At 37.9% G+C, this 20789-nt stretch overlaps 1 non-coding gene across 1 annotated transcript; it reads right to left on the bottom strand.

Moving 5' to 3' along the window:
* Window positions 1–12635: 12635 nt before the first annotated feature.
* On the bottom strand, window positions 12636–12741 carry LOC114680443 (U6 spliceosomal RNA). Its single transcript, XR_003732669.1, has one exon. It is a non-coding gene; the product is annotated as a U6 spliceosomal RNA (small nuclear RNA).
* Between the last annotated feature and the right edge of the window lie 8048 nt (window positions 12742–20789).

Here is a 20789-nt window from a genome sequence, read left to right on the forward strand (position 1 = left end):
ATGCTTGTGATTTTTGCACATTAATTTTGTATCCTGAGACTTTGCTGAAGTTGCTTATTAGCTGAAGGAGATTTTGGGCTGAGACGATGGGGTTTTCTAAATATACAATCATGTCATCTGCAAACAGGGACAATTTGACTTCCTCTTTTCCTATACTATCTTTTTCTTATTCATGTTTTCAAACATTTAAAACTATTTTCAAATGCTTCTATAATATTTGTGCTGCTTTTGCAGTAAGATAAACATATTAATTTAAGTTAAAAAGGCAACCCTTTCTGACATTATGCTCTTAATATTTATATAAGATTTTTGTGTTTTTGAAGGATGACTGATGCACAGGGAATGCTTTTAGTGGCTGCTTTTTAAAACTAATGTTGAATTCATTAAAGTGACAAATTAAAAACCCTAGTTTTCCCTTAAGCTTTTAAGTTTAACCTAAAAATAACATTATCACAGTTATAAGTCTACTGATACTTAACAATCATTTCCAAGAGAACTAATTAATATTTTGACATTCTTCTAAATATCCTATCCCATTTACAAACATAGCTAAACTGCCTTAAAATACTTTAAGATTCATTTATAAATTTAATAGATTCTATTTTTATATATTTTAAATATCTGTTCAACAAGCAAAACTTTCCCAGATCCTTTGACATTGCAAGTTAATGTATTACATTATACTTTAAAAATATAATTTCAAGTTCTTTAAAATAGCCTAACATTATTTATAAACTTAGTCAAAATCTCATACGTTTCAACATAAATTTCCAAGTCTAAACTGAATGACTCAACTACGTTTTATGTTTCCTCATAAAGCTAATCTTTTAGAATTTTAAAATGCCAAAATCTTTTAAATGTGACAATCATTTAAAATGCCAGAAACCCAGATTATTCCTAAACCTAACATAAATGATCGGTTCAATGGTTCTGATTTACTTTTTTGTATATGTGCTGTTGTGAGCTGACTTGTATGTCCTCCCTCAACCCTCAAATTCATATGTTGACATCCAAACCCTCACTATCTCAGTATATGACCTTATCTGGAGATGGGGTCTTTACAGACTTTAAGATTAAGTTAAAATGAGGGAACAGAGAGTGATACCATAAGAAGGTGGGGAGGATGCACTTTGAAGACCATGTTGGCCATTTCACAAGATGAGGACAGCAGGTGAGCTGAGAGCTGATAACTGAAAGGAAATCAGTATGAAGCAGTGAAAAGAACTTAGCTTCTCATTGGGAGGAGTAAAAGGCAAACACCCTAGTGAAGTTAATGTATTCATCCATTCCACATGTAAAACACATTCCATTGGGATAAGTGACATTATCTAGCAGAGTCCACTGTTAGCATATTCATAACCCCTGAGTAACTGAGAAAGACAGTTTCTCTGAGCCCCTGTATTGGTTTCTTTTTCTTCTCTGTTTTGCTTCCCCACTCCCCTAAAGATCCTGCCTGGAATTGCCTCTCAAACTACATTCACTCAAGTCCTTGGTTTGATATTCCAATCTATGACAGTAATGCACAATTTATAAAATTGTATCTGGAGGGAGAAAGCTAATCTGGATATTTTGGGGGATGGTGGTAAGGGAGAAATCTCCTATTGTGTTGTACAAAAAAAAATAGTGATTTGGAGTCAGAAAACTTATATTGGAATCTTAATTCTATCACATATTAGATGAGTACACTTGGGAAATGGACTTCTTTGAATCCCCAAATCCTACTTTATAAAATGAAGGTAATAAATGATCATCAAATGAGGTAATCTATGCCAAAGTGTCAAGCATATAGTAGGTACTCAGGAAACAGGAATTTCCTTTCTCATTGTTTATATCTTTATGTTATTGATACATAGTTGAAAATGTTATGTTGTAGAGAGAAAAGGTTCTCTATCAAACAAGCTTAAATTTAACTTCAGTCCTGGCTGCAGACCATGATCCTGGGTCCAGTATTCAATAAAAAAAATTGTAGCTTTTCCCCTTTTCCAGAACTAAGATTATTGAAGACCTTTGTATTAAAGAGATAGAGAAGTTTTACTCTAACAGATGTCCCAGATGTGTATGATGTAATCTGAATTGTAATGTGGAATTAAAATATTGCATACCATGATCCCATCCATCAATTCAAACACACCTTTTCAATTTGATATTACAAGCTTTATTACTTTATGATTGTGGAAAATTTGTAGATAATGTATTAGAACATAAATCCATTGCAGTGTGTTAGCACGAATCTGAATTTTAGGCTCAATAGGCCAGTCTTTTGAAATAGATTTATCAAGTGACTTGTATCTGAATGGTTAATCAGGTGTATTGATAATGCTGGACAACTCAGGGCCATATTGCATATGCAGTATCCACACACACATACACACATACTAGGGTATTTATGGAACATGTATATGATTGTTGGTTTATGTCAGTCACTTTAGTTCCAAGGATCAAAGAACTTGGCCCTATTAGCCAGAACTTAATTGTCTTGGTCACTTATCCCTATATTATGAATCCTGAATTTTATAAGGGTCCATTCACTGAGATTGGCAGTGTGTTCCTAATTGTAAAAATCATTTATTTTATCTATTCAAGCAAATGTTAGCTTGGATCTGGAACTTGAAGGCTTAACTTTGTCACACTGATCATTGGACTTTGCAGGGATTAAAAACTAAATGTGAAAATTCTCTCAGTGAATTTGTGTTGAATTCAATTTTGAGCCATCAGCTGTACATGGAAAACATGAATAATGAAATAATAGTAGATATTTTAAAAAGAACACTTATTTTATGGCATTATCCTAAATACTTCATGCACAACATACCATTACATTCTCGTAACCAGCATATAGAGTAAGGCCATCCCATTTTCAGTGAGAAAACAGAGGTTAAGGGAAGAGGAATTACTATCCATGGCCTTGTGCTAATAGATGTTAGAATGGGGCTTTGGAACCAATACCATTGACTTCAAAATTTTTGTACTCACTAGTAGCCTGTAATGCTTCATGATCAAACAAAATTTTACATAAAATTCCAAGAGTCTCACAGCCTTCCAATCTTGTGCCTGGGCCTAAGGACTCTGGGTCAAGAATCCTTTTACTAGTTGCTTGCCACCCATGTATGCCTCAGCTTCTTGCCTTCTCCAGAGTTTAATCCCTTCATTAAAACCACAATTGTTCCCTTTTGTTGACAAATTTGAGATGTCCTTGTTGAGTTTGACCCAAAGGAACCCTGGATAAGACCTCTTCTCCTTTCTAGCTCCATTCCCTTATGGGCTTTGTCTCCACTTCGGAACTACACGACTTCTAATTCGGTCAAACAGAGCTTCTTGCTATTCTCCCTGTACCAGCTTCTGAGGGCTGTGGTAACAAAGGCCCACAGACTGGGCAGTTTAAACAGCAGAAATGTGTTGCCTCATGGTTCTGGAGGCAGAAGCCTGAGATCAAGGTGACAGCAGGGCTGGTTCCTCCTGAGGGCCATCAGGGAAGAATCTGTTCCAGGTCTCTCCTTCAACTTCTGGTGCTTTGCTGGCAATCTTTGGTGTTCCTTGGTTCCTGCTGCACCCTCCCCTCAGTCTCTGAATTCATCTTCACATGGTATTCTCCTTCCTGCTTTGTGCATGTCTTTGTCCAAATTTCCCTCTTCTATAAGGATATCAGTCATACTGGATTAGAGGCTCACCTTATTCCAGTATTACTTCATCCCTTCATCCTAAGTACATTGTCAATTACCCTATTTCTTTTTTTTTTTTTTTGAGACAGAGTCTCGCTGTGTTACCCAGGCTGGAGTGTAGTGGTGCGATCTTGGCTCACTGCAACCTCTGCCTCCTGGGTTCAAGTGATTCTCCTGCCTCAGCCTGCAAGTAGTTGGGATTACAGGTACCTGCCACCACACCTGCATAATTTTTCTATTTTTAATAGAAATGGGGTTTCACCATGTTGGCCAGGCTGGTCTTGAACTCCTGACCTCAAGTGATCCTCCCACCTCGGCCTCCCAAAGTGCTGGGATTACAAGCGTGAGCCACTGTGCCCAGCCCCAATGACCCTATTTCTAACTAAGGTCACATTCCATGGCACTGGGGCTAGAGTCTCAACATATGACTTTCAGGCGAACACAATTCAAACTATAACACCTCCTGGTACATGAAACAGTTCTGTGTTTTCAACTCCAGAGGATGCTTTTCAGATTATTCTTTCCCCACTACTTTAGAGTGAATTTCTAGTCAACATTTAAGGCCATCCCCAAAGTAAATGTTTTTACGAAGATATCTCTAACTCTTGCAGGTTGATGGTTACCATTTCCAAACCTGAAGGATGCTCTTCTTGATCTGATAGGCCTCCTTACATGTGAGGGTGTCATTTGTCATTTTTTTTTTGAAACAGTAAGCCTTTCAAGGGCTGTATCCATGTCTTTTTACTTCTGTCTTTTTAGTGCTATCAAGGTGTCTGGCACACAGTGAGTGACCAGTAAAAGTTGTAGGTGAGTAAAGCAAACATTCTCCTTATTCTATTAGGGTCCTTCTTCTAACTTTCTGGCAAAGGAGGAGTAAGGCGTGGTCTTCTTGAGACTATTAATCTTACAAAATATGAGACTTCATGTTTAAGGATATGGATATTGAAAACTTGCTTTGCTAAATAAAATAAAAGAGCTAAGATGATATTTTCTGGTAAAATTGTCTGATGGCACTTTTCACTTCCAGTGTCTAAAATTTGCCAAGCTTCAGCTTCGTGCGGTCTCTCCCACTTCCTGGCAGGTGTTAGCCATTCCAGAGGTGGACCAGATGCTTGTGCAGCTGCCTTGCGTGCTCTTGACACTTTCCAAAATCAGGCTAGGCATCAGAAATGAGAAGTTATTAATTTTCCTGGTAATTTTTCTAGGACCCGCCATCTCAATATGTGTCTTACTTGTTGGTATCACAGGCTCATACCAGTTGGAATTTGAAGGCAAATCTCAGCTAAGTACCTCATTGGAGGTGCAAACTGTAATGATAAATGCGTGACTCCACTGGGCGGAGTCTCTGTGGTGGAAATACAACGATGAATGCAATTCTGAGTTCTATCAGTCCTACTGGAATACAAGTTGTTTAGTAGCCACAAATGGCTTAGCCGTAATGCAGTCAGCATTCCCAAAGTAAAGCATTTCCATTCCTGTCACTACAAAGGATAAATTAGCTCCTACAAGGGAGGGAATAGAAATAGCTCCTTAAACACTGTCTTTAAGAGGTTGGTTAAAACCCTTACCATGACTGTCTCCATCACAGACAGCTGTGTTATTTGTTGATTTTAATACTGATGATTTGCATTCACATAGTAAGGACTCAGAATTACTTTACAAATAGTCTCATTACAACTTACACTGCTGTTGCAAAGTAAGTACATGGTTAATTGTATTTTGCTCATTTTTCTAGGCAGGATCACGAGCCATTGAGTTTAATCTACCTAGAGCATACACTGATTTAATAATACACAAGATTGAGAAAACAACCACAAAGTAATGTGGTTTATTTTCTGAACAGACATTCTAGAAATTCAGTATCACAATCTAGAATATAAATGAAATGTCCTTATTTAAATATTGCTGACATTACCAGAATTTAGCTTTGGGTAGCCTTAGTGGTAAAAGTGCATGATTTGTCCTTTGGCATTTTAGAAATGGTCAAATGACATCCAGAATCAAGTCTGGTAAATACAGTGTGTGGCCCCACTGCCTGACATGAGATTGGCAATCAGAAATAAAACACTGATTTCTATTCAGGTATACCTTCTAATGTGGCTGTTCTGTAAATTTTCACATTGCCTGAAATGCTTTCAAAAACAGCAGCATTACTGGAAAAAGTGTATACAGCCTCTCAAGAGACGTGTATGATAAGTCAACATTTGAATATATAGGTTTGGGTATATTTTCTCTTAATAGCCCCTTGGCTGGGTGCGGTGGCTCACACCTGTAATCTCAGCACTTTGGGAGGCCGAGGCAGGAGGATCACTTGAGGTCAGGAGTTCAAGACCAGCCTGGCCAACATGGTGAAACCCCATCTCTACTAAAAATACAAAAATTAGCCAGGCGTGGTGGTGGGCACCTGTAATCCCAGCTACTCGGGAGGCTGAGGCAGGAGAATTGCTTGAGCCTGGGAGGCAGAGGTTACAATGAGCCAAAATCATGCAACTGCATTCCAGCCTGGGCAACAGAGTGAGACTCCATCTCAAAAACAAAACAAAACAAAAAAGTCTATCAGCAGATTTTTATGGAGGCACCATAAAGAATGTGTCATAATTACATTATCTTCCCAATATCCACACTATCCCAGTGGACCCACCCTGCTAGCAACTACTGTTTCTTCAAATTTATCTTGCTTTTTGCATAAACAACTGTTTTCTTAAAGTCCTGTTTCTGTTTAGGAAAGTCTCATGAATCCAGTTGACTTTGAAATATGAACCCCAACGGTATATATTTCCAAGCTTCCAACAAATATATTGCTCTATATTCTCAACTAGCTTAACTTTGATCCCTAACCAAAACATGTTTGCTGGTCCCATCAACATATGCATTTATGAGATCACCAATAAGATAGTATGATTTCAGGGGGTCTAGGAAAGGTGGTAGTCTCCATATATTTCTCTCATTCACTTGGATGTAGCCTGCTATTTCATTATTAGCATTTCTTTCATTTGTTCCAGATTTTGATCTTGTGAAGGGTGCCCCCTCCTAAGAGATAAGAATTTCAAACTCACATTTCGGTGTGAAGGACTTTTCTGAAGGCAAATAAAATAGGTCAATATCACAGAACATGAGGGTACTTGAAGTAAAAGAAGAAGTTGTCACTACATACAGGATATTTCATGTGTGCGTATGTATGTATTTGTGTGTCATCAGAGATCCTAAATAAACAAACATGATTATCAGCTTACACAAAAATCCAAAGATGTTTCATTTCAGTAAATTGATTCACGTTAACTAAGGATCCAGGAGACAGTCTATAATTCATGTTGCACTTCTATTTGAGTTTAGAGGGAGGAATATTTGGCTAGAGATCTGTGATCTGTTATCTGCATGGACCCAGAAATCAGACATCCAAATTTTCAAGAGCCACACTCCATTTTGAGTCTTCTGTCACATATTCACCCCAGTGCACTCATATCTGTAGATCTATATGTCCAGATTGTTGATCTAGACTATTTGAAAAATGCCAATCCTACTCTTAGGCCAACCCTTTAGGTTATCTATTCAGAAAGACATACCATTTTCAAAGGTTTGCCTAGTGGTTCTGGAGTCAGAGATAAACTTTCTCTATGAGAATATGGTTCAACAGACCCATCGTCTTTTCCTTTTTTGCATTATCTCCTAGAGAAGAATTCTAGGAATCTTGTACCATCCTAGTTTCTTAAAATCAAATTCCTCTTTCCTTGATCTTTATTTAGGGTCATGATCCAGAAAACCTTAAGAATCATTTCTATCCTCTGATCTCTTCTTAATTCCTTGTTAATTTCACTCTACCTGTAATTTACAGTGGGTATAACATTTCATATTCACAAATGTACATGTGCAAAAATGTAATTTTTGCAAAAGTAAACTTAATGTAGCTTAACAAGCTTACAATATCTGTTTCCACCAGATAGCCAAAAACTTAATCATATCCATTCAAAGTTATTCACTCACTTCCAATTAAGAACTTTTTATCTTTGTGTGCCTACTAAATTGATCCAGGAGTTTCTCTACTTTGCTATCCTTCTCCATGGAAGTTATGTAAGTTCCCAGGTGGCTGAAATATTGTGACTTACTGTCCTGGGATAAGGTGAGGGCTATCTAGCCTTCCTGTTACATCATGTCCTCTTTGACTGTTGCTAAGATGCGGCTTGTAACACTTGATCTTGCACATCCATTTCTGGCCCTGCTACATCTGCTGTGGTTATCAGAGACTCAAGCTCAGATCCGAAAGTGACCCTTGACATCATGTTAGCCCAACAAGCAAAGCCAATTAGCCCCTTCTGTGCTGTTCGTTGAGGGCTGATGAATTCTTGCCGGCCTTTCCCAGGCTACACTGAGGTGCTCACGTTGATGCCCTGCCTCTGAAGTACCCACTTCAGCTTTGGCTGGACTTGGAGCACTTCTCAGAGGCCTGCAGCCTCCTAGGCTATCCTCTGATAGGCCAGGTCTTCTCTACTAGGACCTAGGGTTTCTGACAGCGTTTACATAATCCATCCTGAACAACAGATTCATTCTAAGGTACCAACCAGTTATTCCTGGCCCCTGATCCTTCCTTCCTACTCTCTGGATGCACCTTTGTCTCTTGGGGGAGGGAAGCTGCTCTGGGATCATTACTCAAGACACTCTCCCTCTACAATTCATGCCATAAACATTCTGTGAGCCCTCCATCGTTGTCAGGATTTGGAGCTTAATAAAACATTTTTCTATAAGAAATTCCAGCTCACACTATAGGAGGACTTGCACTTAAGGCTCTTATTTCTGCTATTTTCAGCAATGTCTGATTTGATGTTGGAAATGTAGTAATAATTTCTTTCTTTCTGGCAGTTTCTGGTCACCCCTGGGGACAGTACCTATGGAAGATGGTTTTGGTTTGCTTAGGGACTTCCAGTAACCTGAAATTTCCCTCTTCTCCTTCATATATTATTTAAGGCTTGTTTCCATAAAAGTCATCACAAAATAAACCACTTTGTCATCTTTGTTGTTTTCTCTCTCTCTCTCTCTCTCTCTCTCTCTCTCTCTCTCTCTCTCTCTTTTTGTACAGGCATTGTTTGCTACATTTATTAATATGTCCAGGTTCCTTAATCTAAGAGTTGTGTCCCTGTGAAAGACAAAATGCACGTGGTAATTAAAGAGATTATTTTATTCAGGCAAACCATTCATTAATGAAGAGCAAGAACACCTGGGGTTTAGAAATGCAGGTAAACAAGAGGGCCATGAAGAAGGATAGGCAGGGAGACTTGGAGGTTTGGAGAAGAGGGTGGGGGGCATTCTTATTGTGGAATATGCCAGGCAGGGTGATTCTTTGTGGTTAGCCGTTTCCCAGAACATCAGTAAAGGATTAAGGTTCAACATCGTCAGTTCCCCTTTTTGTTCAAGAAGAATATTATTCTTTGTTCTGTAATCCAATGATTACTCAGAAGGTTTAAAAAAAGAAAGCCAGCAAAAAAAATCCTTCACAAACTTTTACTAAAGCAGACAAGGTAAACACAAGCTCTTTTTTAAAATCTTGTAAATAAACCCATCAAACCTTAGCTAACTTTGACCATGGTAAATAAATTTCCCCTTTGTTCTTTTGGAGAACTTTGTACATCTATTCAGGTTTTGTCTCGCACAACAGTCAGTCATTTCACCTTACGACAAAACCATTCTCACACTAGTACTTTTCAGCAGACAAGCTGAGCTCATGAATATACAACTCACAACTTTCTGCAGCCACACATTCCTTATAGTACAACTTTACAAAGTGGTAAAAATCAGCATGTTCATTAATAGGCCCAAGTAGATAGTCTGCAAGTAACAGAAAATAAGAGGCAAAATATAGATAAACTTAAGACTTTGCTTTGTTTCAGTACTCTGTCTTACTTGGAAATGATTTAGGTATTCAATAAATATCTATCAATTAACTAACTTTAGTGTAAATCTGAGGTTTTAAGTTGCCTAAAGATCTTGGAAATTATCTTCAAGCTGACATACTATAAAACATAATTACTATTGAAATAAAGTTTGTCATTATAATAATTTATTTGGTTAAACATAAATTTATATTTTCCATAATTTTAAACATTAATCTAAAACATTAGTAATACAAGCTTAATAAATCAGTAAACCTGTATACATTTACACAGACCATTCCCAAGTAGAAATAAAAATCTATGTATATATTACACTTAACCCTGCTCCATCAGAGAGGACATAGCTGTTTTTATTAAAACCAAAATTATTAAAGTAGTCTTGTTTCCCAAAGCTTTATCTAAACTATGTGAACTTGAATTCCTAAATCATATCCAAGTTAGTTTCTGTAAAAATAATTTTTAAATCAAGACATTGAAACTATTTGAGATTCAGTTTTCACTTATTTTTTATTTTTTTAACTGTTTTCCTTTTTGTGGAGAACGGGGTCATGCTATATTGCCCAGGCAGGTCTCCAACTCCTGGGCTCAAGCTATCCTCTCACCTCAGCCTGCCTAAGAGCTGGGATTACAGGCGTGAGGCACCGCGCCCAGCTAGATTCAATTTTCTTAATTTCTGGAAATATTAGGAATATTCAGTTTATATAAGTATTTACTTACCTCTGAAATAACATGAATAGAGCACCATTAAGAGATTTTATAATTTAACGACTAATATCACCCTGTGGTAGAGAAATATTACACATTCACACAATGAGAGGTAAAGGCCTCTCTGAATTATAAATACATAAGCATGCAGGCATAGCTTACAGTTTCAATTCTGAAATTTTAGCCATGGGTCAAGTATAAATACATGATTACAAAACTCATTGGTTCATATCAAAGAGCTGTTCTTTTCACAGCAGGTATGAATCCTTAATTTGTTTGAGCTCAATATTGACAGGTAGGCAAACATAAGAGATTAACACACCAGGTTGTCCGTCAACTCTCACCCAAGAGAGACAAGACTTCTATAAAATCATTAATCTATTTACAGAGATCACCAAATGGTCAGACCACAAAACCAAAAGAAGCCACAATCCAGCTGGGCACGGTACCTCGCACCTGTAATCCCAGCATTTTGGGAGCCCAAGGTGGGCAGATTGCCTGAGGTCAGGAGTTCGAGACCAGTGTGGCCAACATGGTGAAACCTTGTCTCTACTAAAAATACAAAAATTAGCTGGGCGTGGTGACATGTGCCTGTGATCCCAGCTACTCAGGAGGCTGAGGCAGGAGAATCACTTGAACTTGAGTGGCGGAGGTTTCAGTGAGCCGAGATCTTGCCACTGTACGCCAGCCTGGGTGACAAAAGTGAAACTCCATCTCAAAAAAAAAAAAGAAAAAAGAAAAGAAAAGAAAAGAGAAGCCACAATTAGAAATCAAGTGAGTTCTCATAAGGAATCAAAGTCAAGTCCCTGCCACGCTGCCAATGGACACGGGTCCCCAGAGATCAGGATTTGGGAGTCCAACATGAAGAGTCAGAACCACCCCTGGTCCTCAGAGCACCCATCAGGAACGGAGCACAAAGGGCTCCAACAGGCCTCCTTGCCTGGGTGGAACAAAAGGAGATTTGAAAGCAAGATGTGATCCTATCCAAGTCATGTCACCAAAGCTGTGAAAGACAAATGCCCTATAAAGTTAAGGGTATGATTTTATTCAGGCAGAACAGTCATGAATGGGGAACATCTCAAAGAAGAGGGAGAAAGCCTAGAGTTTTGAAAAGGAAGTCATGAAAAAGGATGGACTGGAAGTCTTATGAGATTCACAAGAGAAGGCATTCTTACAATGTGTGAGGGCAATGTGGCCCTTTGTGATAAGCCATTTCCCTGAACACAGAAGCTGGGGAGATTTCTTAACTGTTAAACTCTGAGGCTCAGACAAATCTAAAAATTTTCACACACACCCCCACCTTGTAGTAGGTCTCAACTGGTACAGGGGTTAAGAGTTTACAGTAGGTAAGGAGGCAGAGCTGTATAACTTGGAAAAGTTACTAAAGTGGTTTTGATTATGCTGTCTTCCAAATCAAAATCACTCATCTATTTAATAAGTTCCTTCAGGTCAGCAATTATATAGTCATATCACTTTGTAACATTGCAGCAGTTATTTAATTTCTCTCAGCATCCCTCTCCTACTCAGCAAAATTAGGAGGTTGTAGACAGGTAAAAGAATGTTCATTGCATATTTATTTATAAAACCAAAAGACTGAAAACAACCTAAATGTACGTGCATGGGAGAATGAATAAATAAAATAATTTATATTCATACAATGGGCTACTATGGCAGTAAATAATTTGATGCACACACGTTATCACAAATAGATATTAAATACAACATGTTAAGGAAGTAGAGAATGATTCCAACAGTGCATCATGTATGGAACTTTAAATTCACAACACAGAAACAATACTATGTATAGTGAATGCATATATACGGAAACCATTTTTAAAAATGAATGGGATAGACTGGTCCAATCCCTAAAACTAGCCACATGTGGCTATTGAGTGGTTGGAATACAGCCAATCTGAATTGAGATGTGCTGTGAGAGGAAGTTATACACTAACAAAAGGTAAAAATAGCTCATTAACACTTTTTAAATATTGACTGCTGAAATATTTTGGATATATTGGGTTATATAAAATAATTACTAAAATTAATTCCATTTGTTTCTTTTTACTTTAAAAAATTTAATTAACTTTTTATATTTGTTTTAAAATACCTTATTGAAATAAGAATTAATATACCAGACAATTCTCCCATTTACATTGTACAATTTAATGTTGTTTTTATATGTTCACAAGGTTGTGTAATTATCACTACAATAAATTTAAGACATTTCAGCACCCCAAAAGAAACCTTGTTCCCATTACCAGTCAGGCAATCACCAGTCTACTTTTTGTCCCTCAGGATGTACTTATAGCTTGTCATCTTATATAAATCATACAACATGCGGTCTTCTGTGACTGGCCCATTTCACTTAGCATAATGTTTTTCTTTTTAAAAAAATATGAAATGCTTCACAAATTTGTGTGTCATCTTTGCATAGGAGCCATGCTAATCTTCTCTGTATCATTCCAGTTTTGGTTAAGCTTTTGCTTTTAGAATAGTTCTAGGTTTACAGAAAAATTGCAGACAGTACAGGGAGTTCTCATATATCCATGTTCAGTTTCTCCTGCTATTAACATCTTACATTAGTATGGTGCATTTGTCACAATTCGTGAACCAATTATTTACATTATTACTTATATTCCTATTTTAATGTTTACATAATAATTGTACATATTGATGGGATACCTAGTAGCATTTTGATAATACATTGTATAGCGATCAGATCAAGGTAATTAGCATATCCATCCTCTCAAACGTTATTTTGTTGTGCTTGGAATATTCAATATCTCCCTTTTAGCTATCAGAAACTATATATTATTATTAACTATAGTTATCATACAGTGGTATAGAATACTAGACCTTATTCCTCCCATCTAGCTGTAATTTTGTCATTTAACAAATATCTTCCTATCCCTCCCTTTCTCCCTACTCTTCCCAGCCTCTAGTATCCTCTGTTCTACTTTTTACTTCTATCAGATCTACTTTTTTTTTTAGCTTCCACATATGAGTGAGAACATGCGGTGTTTAATTTTCTGTTCCTGTCTTATTTTAAATGTAGCTACTAGACATTTAAAATTACATATGTGCCTCCCATTATATTTCTGGTGGACAGTGCTGAACTAGAAGTTTATATCCCAAACATCCCAAATAGCACTTGCAGTGATATTTAAAGGGACTTTTAGTCACATTAGTAAGGTTGAATGCATTAAAGAAAAATAGACTAGGAGCAACTATGACAAAAATGTTAACAGTTGTTAATTCTGAACTATGATAGTAGAGATTATTGTTATAATATTTGTCATATATTTTTTATTTCTCAAAAAAGAAAAAAGTCCCAAAAAACTTGCATATCTCCCACTCTTATATTTGACCAGATAAAATGAGCAGTGCACTGGAATTTATTAAAAACTAGCCATGTAGGCCGGGCGTGGTGGCTCATGCCTGTAGTCCAGCACTCTGAGAGGCCAAGGTGGGTGGATCACTTGACCCCAGGAGTTTTTAATCAAAGTCACTGTCAGTACATTTGTGTTCCTATAAAGGAATACCTGAGGCTGGGAAATTTATAAAGAAAATAGTTTTGTTTATTTGGCTTACAGTTCTGCAGGCTGTACAAGAAGCATGATGTCAGCATCTGCTTTGCTTCTGGTGAGGTCCTCAGGCTGCTTCCATTCATAGCAGAAGGCGACAGGGAGCTAGAGTATACAGAGATGAAGAGAAAGGAGGCAAGAAAGAGGGGGGGAAGACACCACACTCTTTTTAATAACCAGCTCTAGCAGGAGCCAATAGTAAGAACTCGCTTATCCCTTTCACCTTGAGGGTGTTAATCTATTCATGAGGAATCTCCCTTCAGAACCGAAACACCTCCCAGTAGGCCCCACCTCCAACACTGGGGATCACATTTAAACATGAGGTTTGGAGGGTCAAATATGCAAACTATAAGGGTGGGGTGTGGTGGCTCACACCTGTAATCCCAGTACTTTGGGAGGTCAAGATGGGTGGATCGCTTGAGCTCAGGTGTTCAAGACCAGCCTGAGCAACATGGTGAAACTCTGTCTCTACAAAAAAAATACAAAAATTTGCCAGGCATGGTGGCACACTCCTGTAATCCCAGCTACTCGGGAGGCTGAGGTGGGAGGATCACTTGAACCTGAGAGGTGGAGGTTACAGTGAGCTGAGATCATGCCAGTGCACTCCAGCCTGGGCAACAGAGTGAGACCCTGTCTCGGAAAAAAAAAAAAAAAGCAAACTATAGCAGTAACTAACTTCTCTTTTACATAGGAAAGTGGGAGGTACTATGTTGGTGCAAAAGTAATTGCCATTAAAAGCCGCAATTACTTTTGCATCAACCTAATAGATAAGAGAGACCTGTCGGTCATATATAAGCATTTTAGTGGAGTAGCAAATCTCGCGAATACATACAACTTTCTGTAGCTGCTCACTCACCTTCTATGCTTTTTTTGCAGTAGAAAAACCAAACATGTTTATCAGTGTAACCCACAAGATATAGTGACTCCATAGCATGTAAACATAGAGGCAAAGGTATATATACTTTAAAGTATGCTTAATAATCTATGTTTCAAAGCATAGCCATACTTAGTTATCTGAATGTCCAACCTGAGACACTAAAATGATTAGTGATGATATAAAAAGATTTTCACAATAATGTTTCAAATTAATTGAATACAAATAAACATTTTCATAGTCTCAAGTATTATTTAGGAATAACTAATTTTTTCTTGATAAATAATCTATTAAATATTTATAAAGGTCTGATAGACTAGTTTCTTCATGAGACATTAAATCCTAATCTTATAAAAATAAAATGCACTCATATTCTATGCTGATACAATTTGGGAATGGATACACAGCTGCATTTGTTTGATTTCTTAAACCCAAATTATTAAACCAAGGATTGTTAAGCCTTAATTGTGTAAACTTGTATTCTTATATACAAATATTTTTCAGCTGGTTTTTCTGAGAAGAATTTTTTTTTCTTAGAAGGCTACCACTTGGAACAATTTTCAAAGTTTAGCTTTCTTATTTTCGGTGAAGTTTGGAAAACATTGTCTCTACAGATCAATGAGAATAGTTCCTCAAATTTAAGGTACATCATAATCTAACTTACTAAATATTTTAGAAGTAGAAAAATATTTAATGCTCAATAACAGAAGTTAGATATCTTTCTGAATTATAGACATACCTACACAGAGTTTACAGTTGTAGCCACAGATCAATGTCAACCTAGAAACAAAAATCCACTGTCCAGATCGCAAAGAGTTGCTCTCTTCCATGGTGGGCACAACATTCTTTTATTTTTTTTTAGAGACAGGGTCTCGCTGGGTCACCCAGGTTGGAATACAGTGGTGCAATCATAGCTCACTGCAGCCTTCACCTCCCTGGTTCAAGCCATCCTCTCGCCTCAGTCTCTTAAGTAGCTGGTAGCACACTACCTTACCAAGCTAAGTTTTTTGTTTGTTTTTGTTGTTTGTTTGTTTTCTTTTTGTAGAGATAAGGTCTTGCTATGTTGCCCAGGCTGGTCTCAAACTCCTGGGTTCAAGTGATCTTCCCACCTTGGCCTCCCGAGGTGCTGGGATTATAGGCAGAAGCCACTGAGCTTGGCACACAATTCTTAATTCATTTGAGCTCATAAACAGACAAGCAGAAGACCAACAGATTGGATTTTTATGTAGTTTCTCTTTTCTTTTTTTTTCTTTTTCAACGGGGTCTCCCTTTGTTGCCCAGGCTGGTCTCAAACTCCTGGGCTCAGGCAAGCCTCCCACCTCAGTCTTCCAAAGTGCTGGGATTATAGGCATGAGCCACTGCACCCGGCCTTATGTTGTTTCTTATCTAACAGAGAAGAGATCTACATCATTGATCCAACAGAAATCATCAAATGGCCAAACCATAAAACCAAATTCCCAATTGTTACTGCCATCAAATAGTGAATAATTTATCACTGTGGATGATCAAGAAAAAAACAAACCACAGAATTAATAGAAAGTGAAGGGAAAGCCTAGAGAGACAGCAAATTTAAACCTCTATGACCACCTGGAAGCAGCCAAACAAAATGAAACCAGTTATTGGGTTTAAACAGGTCACTTCTCAATCCAGGCATTTTATTTGGCTCAAGTGAGTCCTCTTCATAATCTTGGTGAAACAAAATTGGTATATTTCTTTGCCAATTGACTTTTTAAAACTTTTTATTGTGGAATATTTCAAACATATATTAACTAGAAAGGACAGTATAATAAAATCCACGTGCCCATCACTGAACTATAGTAATTGTCATTCATGCCAGTTTTCTTTCATCTAAACCCACATCCACCTTCTCCTTCCCTTCAGATTATTTTGAAGGAAGTATCACACATAGTACTTCACTTTTCCTTTTATACCTCAGTGTGAATCTACAAAAAGAACTCTTTTTTTTTTTTTTTTTTGAGACGGAGTCTTGCTCTGTCAACCAGGCTGGAGTGCAGTGGCCGGATCTCAGCTCACTGCAAGCTCCGCCTCCCGGGTTTACGCCATTCTCCTGCCTCAGCCTCCCGAGTAGCTGGGACTACAGGCGCCCGCCACCGCGCCCGGCTAGTTTTTTGTATTTTTAGTAGAGACGGGGTTTCACCGTGCTAGCCAGGATGGTCTCGATCTCCTGACCTCGTGATCCGCCCGCCTCGGCCTCCCAAAGTGCTGGGATTACAGGCTTGAGCCACCGCGCCCGGCCTCTAGAACTCTTAAAAACACCATGACTGAATCCCACATCTGCCCCGATAATTTACCATAATCCCTTCATACAATTATCCAGACAGACTTCAAATGTCATGAATTGGCCTATAACTATAGTCTATGGGTTATTTGAATCAGAATTTAAATGTGTTCTACCTATTGCATTTGGTTGATTAATCATCAGTCTCATTGAATCTGTAAATTCACCTTGTATTTTATTTTTAAAAATCTTACCTTTTATTTGTCGAAGAAACTGGGTCATTGATGCCTTAAAATGTCTCATATTCTGGATTTTGCTGATTGTATCACAAGACTTTTGTTTAATATAGTTCTCAGTCCTCTGTATCTTCCATAAACTAGTTGTTACATCCAGATATTTAATTAGATTCAGTTTTGATTTATTGGCAAGAATTCTTTATAAGAGGAGTCGTGTGCTTTTGTTGAGGGGATGTACTATCTGTCTCTTTTTTTGTGATGCTAAAATTGATCAATGGGTTCAAGTGTTGTCAGCCTGAATCTTTTATTATCAAGCTCCCGTTAAGCTCTTTATCTAATGATTTTAGGCTGATGATCAATGACCAGACCAATCATTTTATTAGGAATTCCAAAGTGGTGATATTCTATTATACCTTTATGATTTACTAGCTGGAATGCTTCTATTTAAAAATTAAAAAAACAAAACAAAACAAAACAAAAACCAAGATGAAAGAATCTGTGCTTTAAGAGAATAAATCTGAATTGATATGAAGAATGAGTAGGAAGATGAGACACTGGGCATAAACATATAATTCAGGATTCCTACAAGCCATGTCTGTGAGGGAATGAATGACCTGAACAAGGTAATAATGAGCAGGAGAAACTGGCAGAAAATGGGGCTCTGGAACTGGAGCAGGCAATGACGTGCCTGACCCATCAGAAGGAGATCATAGAACCTGTATGTGTGAAAATGTGGATGCCACTCACAGTAACAGTAAGGACTAGTGGTTTGGAGAAGGTGAAAGACGACGGATATTATTTTGTCTGTTGACATCTTTCTGTTAATGGAGACATTCTCTCCCTGCTGCATTTCCTATTGCTTTGGAAAGCCTGATTTTTAAGAGCTTTACAGTGATTTCTGTCAATTCCCTCAGGGACCTCCTTCATGATCTAATGTTTCTCACCATCTGGAAGTGGAAAGATTTTTCCCAACATCTAACCAGAATTTTTATCCCCTATTTTTGCCTCTCTGAGCTGCAAACACAATCATTTCAAGGGTTTATGGCTAGGTATTTCGATTTTTTTAAGTTTGAGGAACTGCTGTGATGACTCAGCGAATTTGGAATTCAGAAAGTTGCCTCTGAGGATCTTTTAAATACATAAATGAAGGCATTTTATTCCATTCCATTGCCCCTACTTAACCTTTTTTTCTACCCCTCTAAAAGATTCTTCTCCCTCCTGTGCTCTTCAATTACAGAGCTGTCACTTCCAAGCCTGGCCGCCTGCTTAAGTAACCTATGTGGACAGTATTTAGTTCTGTGGGTCTTTGCCCATAAATCACTCTCCTACTTTATAATCATTTATATTACTGTTCTCCTAACTCCTTTGAGTTGATCCATATTATTCTGGCATCGATGTGCCCAGGCTTGTATTCCGGATTCCAGAGCAAACTTACCAAAGACACCTAAAAAGAGATTTTTCTCTTTTCTTCTCTATTTGGTCACCATGCCATTGGCTTTTGTTGTTTGTTTGTTTGTTTGCATTGCCTGCCAATCCATTAATTCCTCAATGTTTATCAATGTTCTTCCCTGATACTAAAAAGTCACATTTAACTTAAGATCATAGCATTGAGAAATGAAATACTTTACTTCTGCTTTATTCTGGTTGTGCTGTTGCTCAGTTGAGCCATTAAGTTCAGAGAAATTTCATTCCCGTTGTATCACAACATAAATAATAGACCTCTCCCTTAAACACTTTATAGAAATTGATTTTTTAAAGTGGAACTTTTCAAAACTACACTAGAGGAGCTGGATACATAAAATAATCTCATGTAGAGACTTTCTTGAAAAGTAAACAAATGCTTTTAACGTAACAATTCCCTAACCTGTCAAATTTTCATGTATTGCATTTTTTTAATGTGATGGGTGTCTGGGGGACACTTCTGCTTTCATTTCTAATATATGCAAAGAAAAAGAAAACCCAGAGACAGAGCAGCGTACCAAGTTATGCCAACAAGTGGAGTTTTTAGGAATAAAGCACAGAGCGTCGGATGGGTTCGTCACTTACTTTCCATGGGTCATGGCTGCTTCTGAGAAAAGTATTAGTCACTTGGTGGATATGGTTAATGTGTTTTTATTGTTGGAGTGGGCACCCAGTCCTCTGTACCTCACCACCAGCTGAGAAGGGCAGTCACTGAGAAAGAAGGTTTTCCATTTGGAGCTGGTAATGGGTGCCAAAGTGGTTGGGGCCTCACATCATGTGTTTCATGACTCCTCAAACCTTGGAGAAGCAATGGGTATCTCATATTTATCTTTGGGGATTCTATAAAATAGACCAAGTGACCTTTGAAAAAGGCAGTGAATCCCTTCTATCTCAGGCTGTCTAAAAGAAGCCAGACCATTCACAGCCGTTTCAGATACAGTCCAGCCCAAGGGACATGAAATGGAGGAGTTAGCCCCACCTGACCTCTTGTGTTCTCTAGTTCCTGTGTGAGTCAAGAAAACATGTTAGAACACGTCAGATCATGGAATAGAAACTCAGTCAAGTTTTCCACACCCCAGGCCTTGTGAAGCCACCACAGAGCATCAGGGCTGATCTGAAGGCCAACATGCTATTCAGTGCACTGGGTATTGAAGACCCTCAGCCTTGATGATGTGTGGTTGAGCCCATTGTAACTGGTGTGTTGTTAATATTTTAGATATCGCCACTGAAAAAGTATTCCTTGCAAAGCTCAAAAAGGTTGCATTCTTGAAGTTAAAGTAATTCCTGAACTCTTCATTCTGCTCATTGAAAAAGATATATGAGTATTATTGAATTAGATCTCAGAATTTCCACCTGATAGATTTATACTTAGGTCTCAGTTTAGCTAAGCTCTCCAGGTTTACAGAGTGACCCAGTTAATGAAAAGCAGTTATTTGATTGATTGAAAGTTCATTGTCCTGCCTGGTATGTGTTAGTGAATTGCAAATGTAAAGGACAAGGTAATCTTTTGACATGTGTGCTGGGTGGCTCATTTTATTTTTCTTACTCAATCCAGGGTCTAAACAAGGTCATATCTTGGATAAAGGGCTCCCACAATTCTATACTTCCCACTCCCCTTTCACCCCCTATTTATAACCCAGTGAATTCTGGCTAAAATGAACATCCCAGGAAGCTGATAAGGAAAAAATAAATTTTGAGCAGTGTTATGTGGAAGAAAAGGTATTGTGTCATGAACAAGCAGTAACAGATAGTCTTAGCTCCATCTTGTAGCTGGGGACCAGAGATGTAGGGGAAATGCAGGGTACGCAGTGGAGCCATGCCTCCCATCTATGACTGTACATGTCACTTCACATCTCCACCGATTGTACCACAGACACCATGGTCATTTCCCAGATTTACCATTGAAAACCCATCCCCAAAGTGTAGCTAAACACCTGTTCTATGGGTAAGAAACCTCTAATATCCCCAAGTTTCCCTCTCTTGAAATACATTTTCCAACTCAATTACTAACTGACAATTCTTGATTTTGCCTCCTATCCCACTTGTTTTGTCTAATATAACATGCCCTAGAAGGCCAAATCTGAAACTGTCGCAGAATACTCACAGAATACTCTCTCTTTATTCTCAAAGCCTAAATGAATTGAAGAAA

This window comes from Macaca mulatta, chromosome 8 (genome assembly GCF_049350105.2).
Source record: "Macaca mulatta isolate MMU2019108-1 chromosome 8, T2T-MMU8v2.0, whole genome shotgun sequence".
Taxonomy (NCBI): Eukaryota; Metazoa; Chordata; class Mammalia; order Primates; family Cercopithecidae; genus Macaca; species Macaca mulatta.